The following is an 11,092-nucleotide window of genomic DNA, read 5'->3' as shown; positions in this document are numbered from 1 at the left end:
CGATCATGAATACGAAAAATAACTAATTAAATTGAAAACTAGAAATAATAATTATATTAAGAAAATATTTGGATCGTTAGTTACCATTGTTTTTAGATGAACCTCATATTTGCATCCATCTTTAAGATGAATGCTTTATATCTTTGGACTGCATATTATAGAAATGCGGTCCAGTCCGTATGAAACAATTTTTTCTTTTTTTAAGGAAAATGTTAAGAAAAAGTATACAATGAGACCACTTAACCTTTGTACAAAGTAGTCACAAATAATCTTGATTATTAGATGTTAAATTGGGTGGCTCTATTTATTTAATTGCTGAAGCTAAAAGTCAAAAGAAATTTTTTTCAACTTTGTGACACGTCAAGCTATCAAATTTCACATCAAATGGTCAAAAGTAATTGTGATCTCCTTATACAATAGGTAAATGTCTCATTGTATCCAATCCCAAAAGTTTATATAGGGTGTTAACTTTATATAATAGAAAGGTGCAGTTGGCGTATGGATGCATCCGTAGCTATAGAGGTAAGGTGCACCTTCAAATTTTATCATGATATATAATTTTAATGTAAAATGTTCTTAGGATTATCCCAAAATCTATTTTTATATCTAATTTAAAATTTAAAATTTCAAAAAATGGTTAAAATCAAGTAGATCTTTAAACATATGAAACTCTTGAAAATAGACGGTGCAGATAATATGTTGTAAAATGCACCATTTATGAGACTTAAAATCTTTTTATTTTTCATGGTCATACATCTCGATGTCGAGATGATCAATCAAAGGGTTTTTCAACATTAAAACTATCTTTTCCGAAGGATTTTTGAGGTGCATAGAATAAGGTGACCTCAAACACCTATAAGGTGACCTCAAACACCTATAAGGAAAGGCTGTGCAGATGCTAAAATCCTTCAACTGTCTAAAATAATGCATCTTGTAATGCATTATCTCAACCGTCTATTTTTAAAAAATTTAATTGTTATAGATTTGTTTGATATGCATCATTTTTGTAACTTTAATTTTCATATTGAGGGTTGACAATGGATTTTCATATTATCGCAAGTTTTTCTTGAACAATATCTTTCAGCATAGTTTTGAGCCATAATCTTACCTCAATTGCAATAATATAAGGTGGACACCTGATATGAACCTCATCATTTTTTGAATATTTAGAAAAATGTATACAATGAGATCATTTTGTTTTAGTATAAAAAGGTCACAAGTATTATAGACCGGTAGATGCAAAATTGGGTAGATGAAAATGTATTATTAATTGTGTAAAAAGTCAAAAATAAATTTTTTCGAATGTTGTGACACACTTCAATATATTGAATTTTACATTAAATGATAAAAAATATAGTGACCTCTTTTTATAAAATATATGTGGCCTCATAGTATACAATTTGTTTTTTTTCTTTTTTTTTTTTTGGGTAAATTTGCAGCGTAGAAAGTTGTACAATTTTTTAACGTGCACATTAGGTTGTTAAGAATGGGCAGTTAAGATGACATGTAACACATAGTTTGTCTACATGTAACAATTGTACGATGAGGTTTTTTTTAAGGCCTAGGCTTTATGAAAACAAAATAAAACCTCACCTCAAATCTTCATTTAAAAAGCGCTTTCAACAACGAAAATCTATATGATAGTTATGAAAAAAATATGCAAGGATAATATGATGCGGTTTCTTAAGGCATAGGCTTTGAAAGTCTATATGATAGTTATGAAAAAAATATGCAAGGATAATATGATGAGGTTTCTTAAGGCATAGGCTTTATGAAAATAAAATAAAGCTTGATCTCAAATCCTTGTTCAAAAAGCAGTTTTGGCAACGTAAATCTATGTGATAGCTTTAAAAACAATTTTCAATGTCAAAAATAAATTTAAAAATTCAATAAATAGTACAAATCTTGCAAGTCTTTGAATATTTATTTATAGGGCGAAAGGGATGGTCTAGCTAATTTGTTGTGAAAACCATATTTTTAGAGTTTGATTTTTTTTTTTTTCATAATCATAATGTTCAATCCAAGATAACCGCTTTAAAGGTTTTGTAAGACAATCATAAAGCTTTACTTATTTTGATAGGGCAGCAATTCTAACGAACACTTGTCTTTTATCTTTTTCATGTAAAAAATTACAGAATCTTTGGCCGTCAAATGTGAAATGTGGAGGTGAGGGTATCATACTAATAACCCCATTCTAAATCTAATAAAAAATTTATCAAATTTGGGGGAAATGTGATGTACTTGGAGCCTCCCGATTTTACATTTACTATAGGGGTAGTTGTATTCTTATTGCATCAATGGTAAATGGTGGCGTCCAATTCCACAGCCGGGTGTTCTTGTCTTTCTGAAATAGATGAGGATTACAATTGTCATTTCCCTTTTAAAACTGCTAGGGTTCCCATTCCTTAAGACGGCAAACTCTCTCTGGTTTCGTATAAATATCGTCCATCCTTGCCATTCTCCTCATTATCCTAGGGCTCTCTCTCTATCTCTAGTTTTTTGGGTTTTTTCTCTGTTTAAAATCTGTTTAGCTTTAGGGTTTGATCTGTGTGCAACCTCTGCCATTCAGGTCTTTCATGAGTCATTCGGTGCTCTTTACCATTCAGGTTTTTCATGAATCATCTCTTTCTCTCTAACCCTAGGTTCTTGCTTGGCCCTTGTTCGCTCTTTAAAAACCTGCATGATGTTATTTTTCTCGAGTTTTCATATGGCAATAGAGTCATCTCTTTCTCTTTAACCCTAGTTCTCTGGTTTTCATATGGCAATATGGCAATAACTGTTTCTGGTTTTCATATGGCAATATGGCAATAACTGTTTCAATGGCCATTGATGCTGAAATTGTCCGTACCATCGGAGATGCTTACATCTTTGACGATTGTATCTATATATATTTCTGAGGCCATTTTTAAGATAAAAGATGAAAAGAAAACTCCTGCTGTTTTTAAGTTTCTACTTAGTTTATACATTCAGTATTTATTGTCTTTTAAGAAATGTTATATTATATTTGGCTTTCAAAAACTTACAGGCAAAGATGATCAGAATATACCATCAAACTCTGAAGCAATTCATTGATGTACTATGCCTTTTATCTGCTGAGCCTGTCTTTTCTATTTCTTCCATTTAATCCAATTCTTTTGTTTTTATCTGGTCATTAATTTATGTTTTAAATCATAGTTTTATTCAAAAAATTTAAATACACTCTTTAAATCATATTCGTGATTTAAAAATTTTGTTTAAACTTTTTAAATCATATTTCTGTTGCAAAAATATTAGATAGTTTATTTTTTGCAGTAGGCAACAAATTAGAGTCTCTTATGTGCTTCTTGATAGTGCATACAGTGCTTTACGTTGCCTAGATTGATAACGGAGTTGAGGTTCTGAGTATTGTCCCATTACATTTACAGGCATTATTCTTCCTGATGCTCCTACAATTCCTTTTCTTTACAAATTTGCAAATTCGTTTAAATTTTCAACCGCATTTCTTCATCACTTTTGAACCAGTGATTGGGGTTTCGGGATGGGGACGATCCTGATTCTGATTGGGATCTTGGTATCGGGATCAGAGAGGGATCCATGATTTCGAAATCGCTGGTTTGACAACTTTCAGTTGGGTTTTAAGTAATTTGTCTTGATAAATTTTATAATTCAGTTTGAACTCTAAACCTCTGGTTAAGTAATTGGCAATTTCTGAGGCTGTAATTTAAATTATTATTTATCCTTTCATTGAAATTAAAGAGAAGATTTTTCATGAAACGAATAATGGGAATAAGCAGTATCAGGCCTCCTTTTTCTCTCTTTTATTTTTCTATTTTTCTCTCGTTTATTTCTCTATTTTTTTTGGGTACGTGTTTTCAATCCTTTAACCCCATCTCAAGAAAACCAAGTACCCTATTTATGGTTTATACATCAATCTTATGGATAGTTTTGGTCTTCCTGATCCGTTGTATACATAAGCCATTTAAATAAAGAAAAAAATAAAAAAATTTAAGGCTGAGATCTTAAACAATCAAACGAAGGCGGACCTCGAAAATTCACAAGTTATTTTTTCAACGTTAAAACACCCTAAAAACCCATGAGATCTATATATTTAAAAAACAAATTTTAAGTATGAGTGGTTTTTATAAGGTTGCAACTTTAAACCAGCGTACTTCCTAACATGTAATTTTGGTGTAAAAAGTTCATAGGATTATTTGAAAATGTATTTATTTTTCTTTAATTTAAAAATGCTAAATCTTCAAAAATGATTATCAAGTAGATCTATATGCATACGTAAATCTTGAAAATCGACTGTCGAAAATCCTTTTCTTTTGTATTAATACATCTTAATGTTGAGATAATCAAGGGTTTTCAATATCAAATAGTTTTTTGAGGTACATCTTTAATTATTGCAACCTTATATAAATTTTTTTCCTTTAAATAATAAATAAAAAACAAGTTTGCACATGAGATCAACTTTACTTTGTAGTAGAGTTCGGTTTAACCGCAAAAGCCCAAAGGCTTACTGATAAAAAAAAATTTGGTGTAAAACCCTCAAACTGATCTGCCTCGTTATCGGAACTGGTCGGTAGCCGGTTTTGGTTTCCGGCAGTTTTGGCGATCAAATTAGCTTTGACGATCAAATTTGCTTTGACGGACATTCCATATGATTCGTGTTTCGGTTTAAATTTTGCCGCCTTGCCGCCCGAGTTTTATCTTGAACGCTATTTTAAACGTCTGCCATTCGTTTACTACTTAGGTGATTTTTTTGAGTGCCATTTATTTACTATTTAAATGTCATTTACCTGCCACTGAAAAATGCCATTTTATTTACTATTTTATTTACTATTTAGGCTAGAGTAATGATTTCATACAACTGAACTTCTAGAACACCATGTTTTTGGTATTTATATGGTTTTCAAATCTTCATAATCAATTTTAATGGAAAAAAAAATTCAATTTGCACTTTAGATATGGTAAAATTAGTACTTTCCAACAGTAAATCTCAGTTGTCGATTCGGTGAATTTCATGATCTAGGCTTTGACAAATTCAAAATCAATTTTTTTTTTTTTAGCATCATTAATCTAATGATGATAACACTATATAGAAATTTTGAAAAAAAAAAAAAAAAATGATCCTATGAGACCTTCTTACATCCAATGATCACTTTTAAATGTGGTACAAATCTCTAGAAAATCAAGTCTCAATTCATGTGATAGTTTTTAAAAAATCTGTACCATATTTAATGGCGATCTTTTGGAGTCTTACAGACATAGGTGTAAGAGGGTCTCAGGATTTAGAACGGTATTAGGATTATTACTCATAGAAAGTCCTTTTGAGGCATATGTCTAACTTTTTCGTTAAAATAGAAAATTTATATTAATTGGGTTAGAAAAACACTTTTTAGGTTGTTTTTTCTTAATTTTAATTTTTGTGATTATTCTTTAGAATGAAAAGAGTAAACATCTAAAATATTGTGTCAAACAAATTTCTCTAATATGATTTTTTTAATGCGGTTGCATTATATTATGATACAATTGTTGTATGAAATTATTGACTATGGTGCTTTTTTTAGCGTCATTTATTTACTATGTAGTTGAATATTTGACCCATTAACCAATATGTCATTTACTACTTAGTTGACAAAAAGAAGGGTTTATATTATATTATATGTAACTTAATTTCCGCTTCATTTTATTTTTTTTGTATATTTTTTATTTTCTTTTAACATTTTTCTTATTGTTTAGGACTTGTCTAGTTGTAGCGGTTGAATCAGCCAGTTTACGGGTTAATCTGCTTTCAAGCCTATGTCCGGTTAACTGTTCTGCTTTGATTTTACGAATATTGATCAAGGTAAAGATGCTTACGGGAAAAAAATTGGCTTTGATGTTTTAGAAATACGGTATCTTGTAATTCATCTTCTAATTATTGTCAAGATTTTTAAGTGTTATTATCAAGATTTTTGAGTATTATTATTACCCGTCTGGTCGGGTGAGGCAGTACCTTTATCCGGACCAGAGACAATTTGGTTATCTCTTATTGATCATGGACTTTACCTGTGGGTTCAAAATTTGGACCCGTACCCGAACTCATGTGGGTTATACCTTGTGGGTGTGGATTGGGTCTAGTCCATTGCTACCCCTACGTCCAAGGGTATTTGACACCTGAATTGTTTATTAATAGAATTTGGGGATTGTATCTATCAATCTATCAATAGAATTTGGAATTTGGGGATTGTATCTATCAATCTATCAATAGAATTTGGTGATGTACCTTACTTTGACTGATAAAGGTTTAAACCTTGTCTAAACCCAACATCAAATTTCTTTCCACATATTGAGATGATCCTTTACAAATACAAAAGTTATGTGCACACTTGGTCATAAAAATGAAACTGTAAAATTTGAAATTGTTTTAAAAAATCTGAGATTATATTATGAAGCCATTTATTTTTGGCTCAATTACTTATACTTATTGGATGTGAAATTCAATAGATGAAAGTGTCGCAACATTCTTGAGATTTTATTATGTAAAATATCTCTATATCTCTTATTTTTAGGTTTCATTTCACAATAGATTAAGTTTTTAAAAGATATCTTGGGACAATAAAAATTGTATATTTTAATTCTTCTAACTCTTTAGTTAATTTAAATTTATTTTTTTTAGGCTAAACAAATATAATAAGACATGCTTTTTTAAAAAGTTATCCTCTCATACTTGTAGAGAGAGAGAGATGGATTCCATGGAGGTGAGAGGTTATCGGTAGGAGAGAGAGTTGTTTAAAAAAACACAAGGGAAACAAAAAAGGTGCTTGGAGAAATACAAAAGAAAAGAGAGTAAAAAAGATACGGGAAGAGAGAGAGAAAGAGAAGTTTGGTATATAAAAATGAAAAAAGAAAGGGTTAGGTTTAGAAATAGCATGTATTTATCACATTTGTTTAGGTTAAAAAATAGGTTTAAAGTGGTCAGGGGGTAAAAAGATATTTTTTGAAACTTTAAATGAAATATAAAAATAGGGGATATGTAGATATTTTTCCATTTTATTATGGATTGTGTCATTGTTCTGTGTCAAAATAATATGTTCTCAAGTAACAGGCATCAAATTTAATGTTTAATGTTCATTGTCAAAAGTAAATAGTTTCATTGTTGAAGTAAGGTGTACCTTAAAACAAATTCGAAAGTGCATTTTCGGTATTTCAAGCCTTACAATGATATGCAAATCTACTGTTTGTTCTAGTTATGAATTTAAAGTTTTAGAAATGGTAATGATCAAGCAGTTCTATTAACATTTGAAAATCTTGAAAATGGACGGTTCATGTAACGAGTTAAAAGATGAATTATTTTTAGGATTGGAAATTGACTTTCTTTCATATCTATAAATCTTGAGGATGAGATAGAGTTGACACTTATATAAACTTTTCCCTTTCAAAATGGGGATTAGAACGCAGCACTCTAGGTTTTACGATTTTATTTTTGCATTTGAGCAGGTTACAACTTTTTCCATAATGCGGGTGCATTTGGATTTGCATGTGGTAGGGTTCATACAGAATTTCATTTCCCTACATTCGAACTGTGCAAGGTGTTCGACACCCTAAGATGCCTTGAAATCTAATTTCATTCCAATAAATTTTGATACTTCTCAAATGTAGTTAAAACAAATTTATAAACACTTAAAGTTGAAAATAAACAATTAATTAATGTAGGTGCATCATATTTAGGACTTGAATCTACTTTTTCCAACATTTTGGATTTTGAAAATGTGAACCTCTCTAAACTTTAGATCGCAAAACTCTTGTAGTTTTGTTTGCATCCGGCTATCCCTATGGGTTTGTTGTAGGTTGGGGAGAATTTTGGATTTTATAATGCATCTAACAATCCCACATACAGTTAAAAGTAAGAATACTAAATCTTCAGAATTCCAAGTACTAAAGCTAGGGCAGTTTGTAAAAAAACATAAAAAATGTGAAAAATAAGTGCAACCATTACATTTAATTTTTCAAAGGATTATTTTAATAATGGTAACTGAACGGGGTATAGGCATGGTATCAAGCTAGATTGGCGGTGCATCACTACAATTGACATCTTGAATTTCATTCCTACCACGGGTAAAAAAATTTGCCCCAATGAACTACTTCAAAAAAAAAAAAAAAAACTTAAAAGGGTATGTGAACTACCCCCCCAAAAAAAATAAATTAAAAGGGTATGTGTGTAAATTACTTTCTTTTGTATAAGGTTTGCAAGTCAAATATCATCAATGTGTGATACACTTTCTTAAATATTTTTTTAAATTTTTTTGGGTAGAAAAGTGGAGAATAGAGGCCCCTATGCATATTAGAAGTAGGTAGAGATTTTTGAATACCGATGTTGGAATAGAAACTTAAGATGGGTAGCTACGCTCAGGTGGTTGCTACCACTACGACTTTGATCCCGTTCTCAATGTGATGCACTTTGATCACATTGGCGTTTTTTTTGTTTTGTTTGGTGGCAAGTGGAGCACATAAATTCATAGAATAAAAAAACAAAACAATTAGTTCTCTGTATTTGAATCATCTTAGAATAAAAAAACAAAACAATTAGTTTTCTGTATTTGAATCAGATTTAATTTGAACCATAGGCCTATTATTTTTCACCATTATTTGTTACCCCTTATGAATCTGATGCTATATGGATCCATGAAACAATTTGGATTTAATGGTTCCGTCCTCTCTTTAAAATTTCCAAAGAAATTTATTTACATGGAGCCAAACAGGCCTTTGAAAGAATAAGGCACACTTCTATAACTAACTAATGTTTACATCTAATTTTATCACTATTCAAATCCAAATCCAAAACTCCCACAAACGTCTCTCTCTCTCTCTCTCTCTCTCTCTCTCCTTGTGCCTACATTGGCTGTGTTATCGTGCCTACATAGGTTTTGTTATCATGCCTTCAAAGAATTTTAACATCATATAAGGCCAGTAGAATTCCTCAAACACTCGGCATATTAGGTTCGCATGAAAATATTTTCTAGAAAATATTTTTGAATGAAAAAATTCTCATGTCGTTAGGTATGAGAATATTTTATCTCAATTAATTGTCAATTAGTGTGAAAAGATACACTAAAACTAATTGGTATGAAAACATTCCCCACACTTGACCGCATGGAATACGAGCAGATAAAAAGTTAGGGTCACAATGATAGCATTCCGAATACCTTGGTTTCACGTTGTGGTTTTTATTCTCACTTACCACTTCAAAAATTGAGAACCATTTCAAAAACAAGTGGGATCTGTATTCCCTCTTAATTACCCAAAAAAAAAAAAAAAAAAAAAAGAGAACAGGAGGTGCATCTCTTTGGCATAGAAAAACATTTTTTCTTTGCTTTCTAATTAAGACTCAGCTTATTCACTTAGGTCTAGATTGGGCAAACTATTTGTTAGTGATAATCCCATCTCCCCTGATTCATTGATCAATGATAAGGGCATCGGTAAATACTGTTCCCCTATCCTTGGAAATGTTGGAAAACGTTACCTCATTTCTTTTCAAAAGAAATACCAATCGCCCATTCATTACATTAATTCCCTATGTTTGAAGAGGAATAAGAGTGCATTCATATTCGGACTTAATTAACAAAAGAGCATACGTACTATGCTCCCGAGGGAGTATACTGACTTGCTTCGTAGGATTTTATCTATTTGAAATTTTAGAATCCATCTAAACATTACCAGAGGACTATTTTTAAGAAAACCAATTTGGATTTTGAGTGAAATTTTAGAATCCATCTAAACATTACTAAAGGACTATTTTTAAGAAAACCAATTTGGATTTTGAGTTTTCCACATGATTTCACCCTCCAAAATATTCAACGGTCTCTGATCAATCTTGGGACATTAATTTTATTATACACATTGATATTTGATTATGTTTTTTTTAAGGGAAAAGTTTGTATAATGCCGAGGCTCTAAACAATCAAATTTGAGGCTACATAAAAATTTTACTAGAAAAAGCTGTTTTTATGCCCAAATATCATCAAATTGATCATCTCAACATCAAGATGCACAAACATGAAAAAATAATGGATTTCATGATTTGAAAATAGTGTATTTTGTAACACATTTTTGTACGGTCAATTTTCAAGATTTTCAAGTTCTCATAGATCCATTGATCTACACTATTTTTGAAGCTTTAAATTTTATAAATAAAGATGAAAATATATTTAAAAGCTATCACAAAGATTTTCAGTATTGAAACCACATTTCTCTACACTATTTGAAGGTAGCTCTAATTTGATTGTTTAGAGCGTTGCCTCTGTACAAACCGCACCCTTTTTAAAATGTTAGTTTGTGAGTTGAAACAGGCAGTCAAATATTTTACAGAGTTTTGCTACCACCGCCACCATGTGCATGAGAGAGAGAGAGGCTTCATTCACAAAAGTTGGAAGAAAATAAATAATCCAAGCTTTTGGGAATTACTCGAATGAAAATTCTTCACTTATCAAATCACTCAAAATGCAGTTTATTTTTAACTTAACGTCTTTTTCTTTTTTTTTTGTCATTCAAAAGGGATGTCGAACCTCTAACCAATTTTTAAATTGTTAGTAGTTTTTGAAAACGTTAATGGAAGCCTAGACCTTAACTGGGGCATAGGTAGTGCTACGACCCCGACGCCGACCCCGATCTCATTTCCACATGACCTTTTCAAAGGAAACTTGCACAACCGCTTCGGATTTTCTAGGTGCATTCCATGTGTAACCATCCAAAAAATGTATAAATTTGTCACAGGTTCCAACACACATTTGCTCAGCTATATGAGATAATGAGACCTAATCAACACTGACTGCACAACCTATCTATCCCATACTAGTTGGGAAAAATGCTACAAATATGAAAGGAAAACGTTCATGAGGTTGACATCTCAAAATGTAAAATTAAGGTGCACCTCTAAAATCCTTTGAAAATGGTTGTTTTGATGTACTTACTAAAAAAAATGGTTGTTTTGATGTTGAAAAACATCTAATTAATCATCTTAACATCAAAATATATAAATATAGAGAAAAAAAATGAGATTTCAAATCCTAAAAGTAGTACATCTTGCAACACATTATTTGGACCATCCATTTTCAAGATTTTCATGCGT

At 30.9% G+C, this 11,092-nt stretch overlaps 2 non-coding genes across 2 annotated transcripts; both read left to right on the top strand.

The window, feature by feature from the left end:
• The first annotated feature begins 2,821 nt into the window (after window positions 1-2,821).
• LOC148782204 (small nucleolar RNA snoR117) lies at window positions 2,822-2,902 on the top strand. The gene has a single exon (XR_016055148.1). It is a non-coding gene; the product is annotated as a small nucleolar RNA snoR117 (small nucleolar RNA).
• A 121-nt stretch (window positions 2,903-3,023) lies between these two features.
• Window positions 3,024-3,100, top strand: LOC148782203 (small nucleolar RNA snoR116). The gene has a single exon (XR_016055147.1). It is a non-coding gene; the product is annotated as a small nucleolar RNA snoR116 (small nucleolar RNA).
• The last annotated feature ends 7,992 nt before the right edge of the window (window positions 3,101-11,092 follow it).

The sequence above is a fragment of the Amborella trichopoda genome, chromosome 4, assembly GCF_054954075.1.
Source record: "Amborella trichopoda isolate Santa Cruz 75 chromosome 4, AtrichopodaSantaCruz75HAP2 v2.0, whole genome shotgun sequence".
NCBI lineage: Eukaryota > Viridiplantae > Streptophyta > Magnoliopsida > Amborellales > Amborellaceae > Amborella > Amborella trichopoda.
This window is presented reverse-complemented; position numbering and strand designations above follow the sequence as displayed.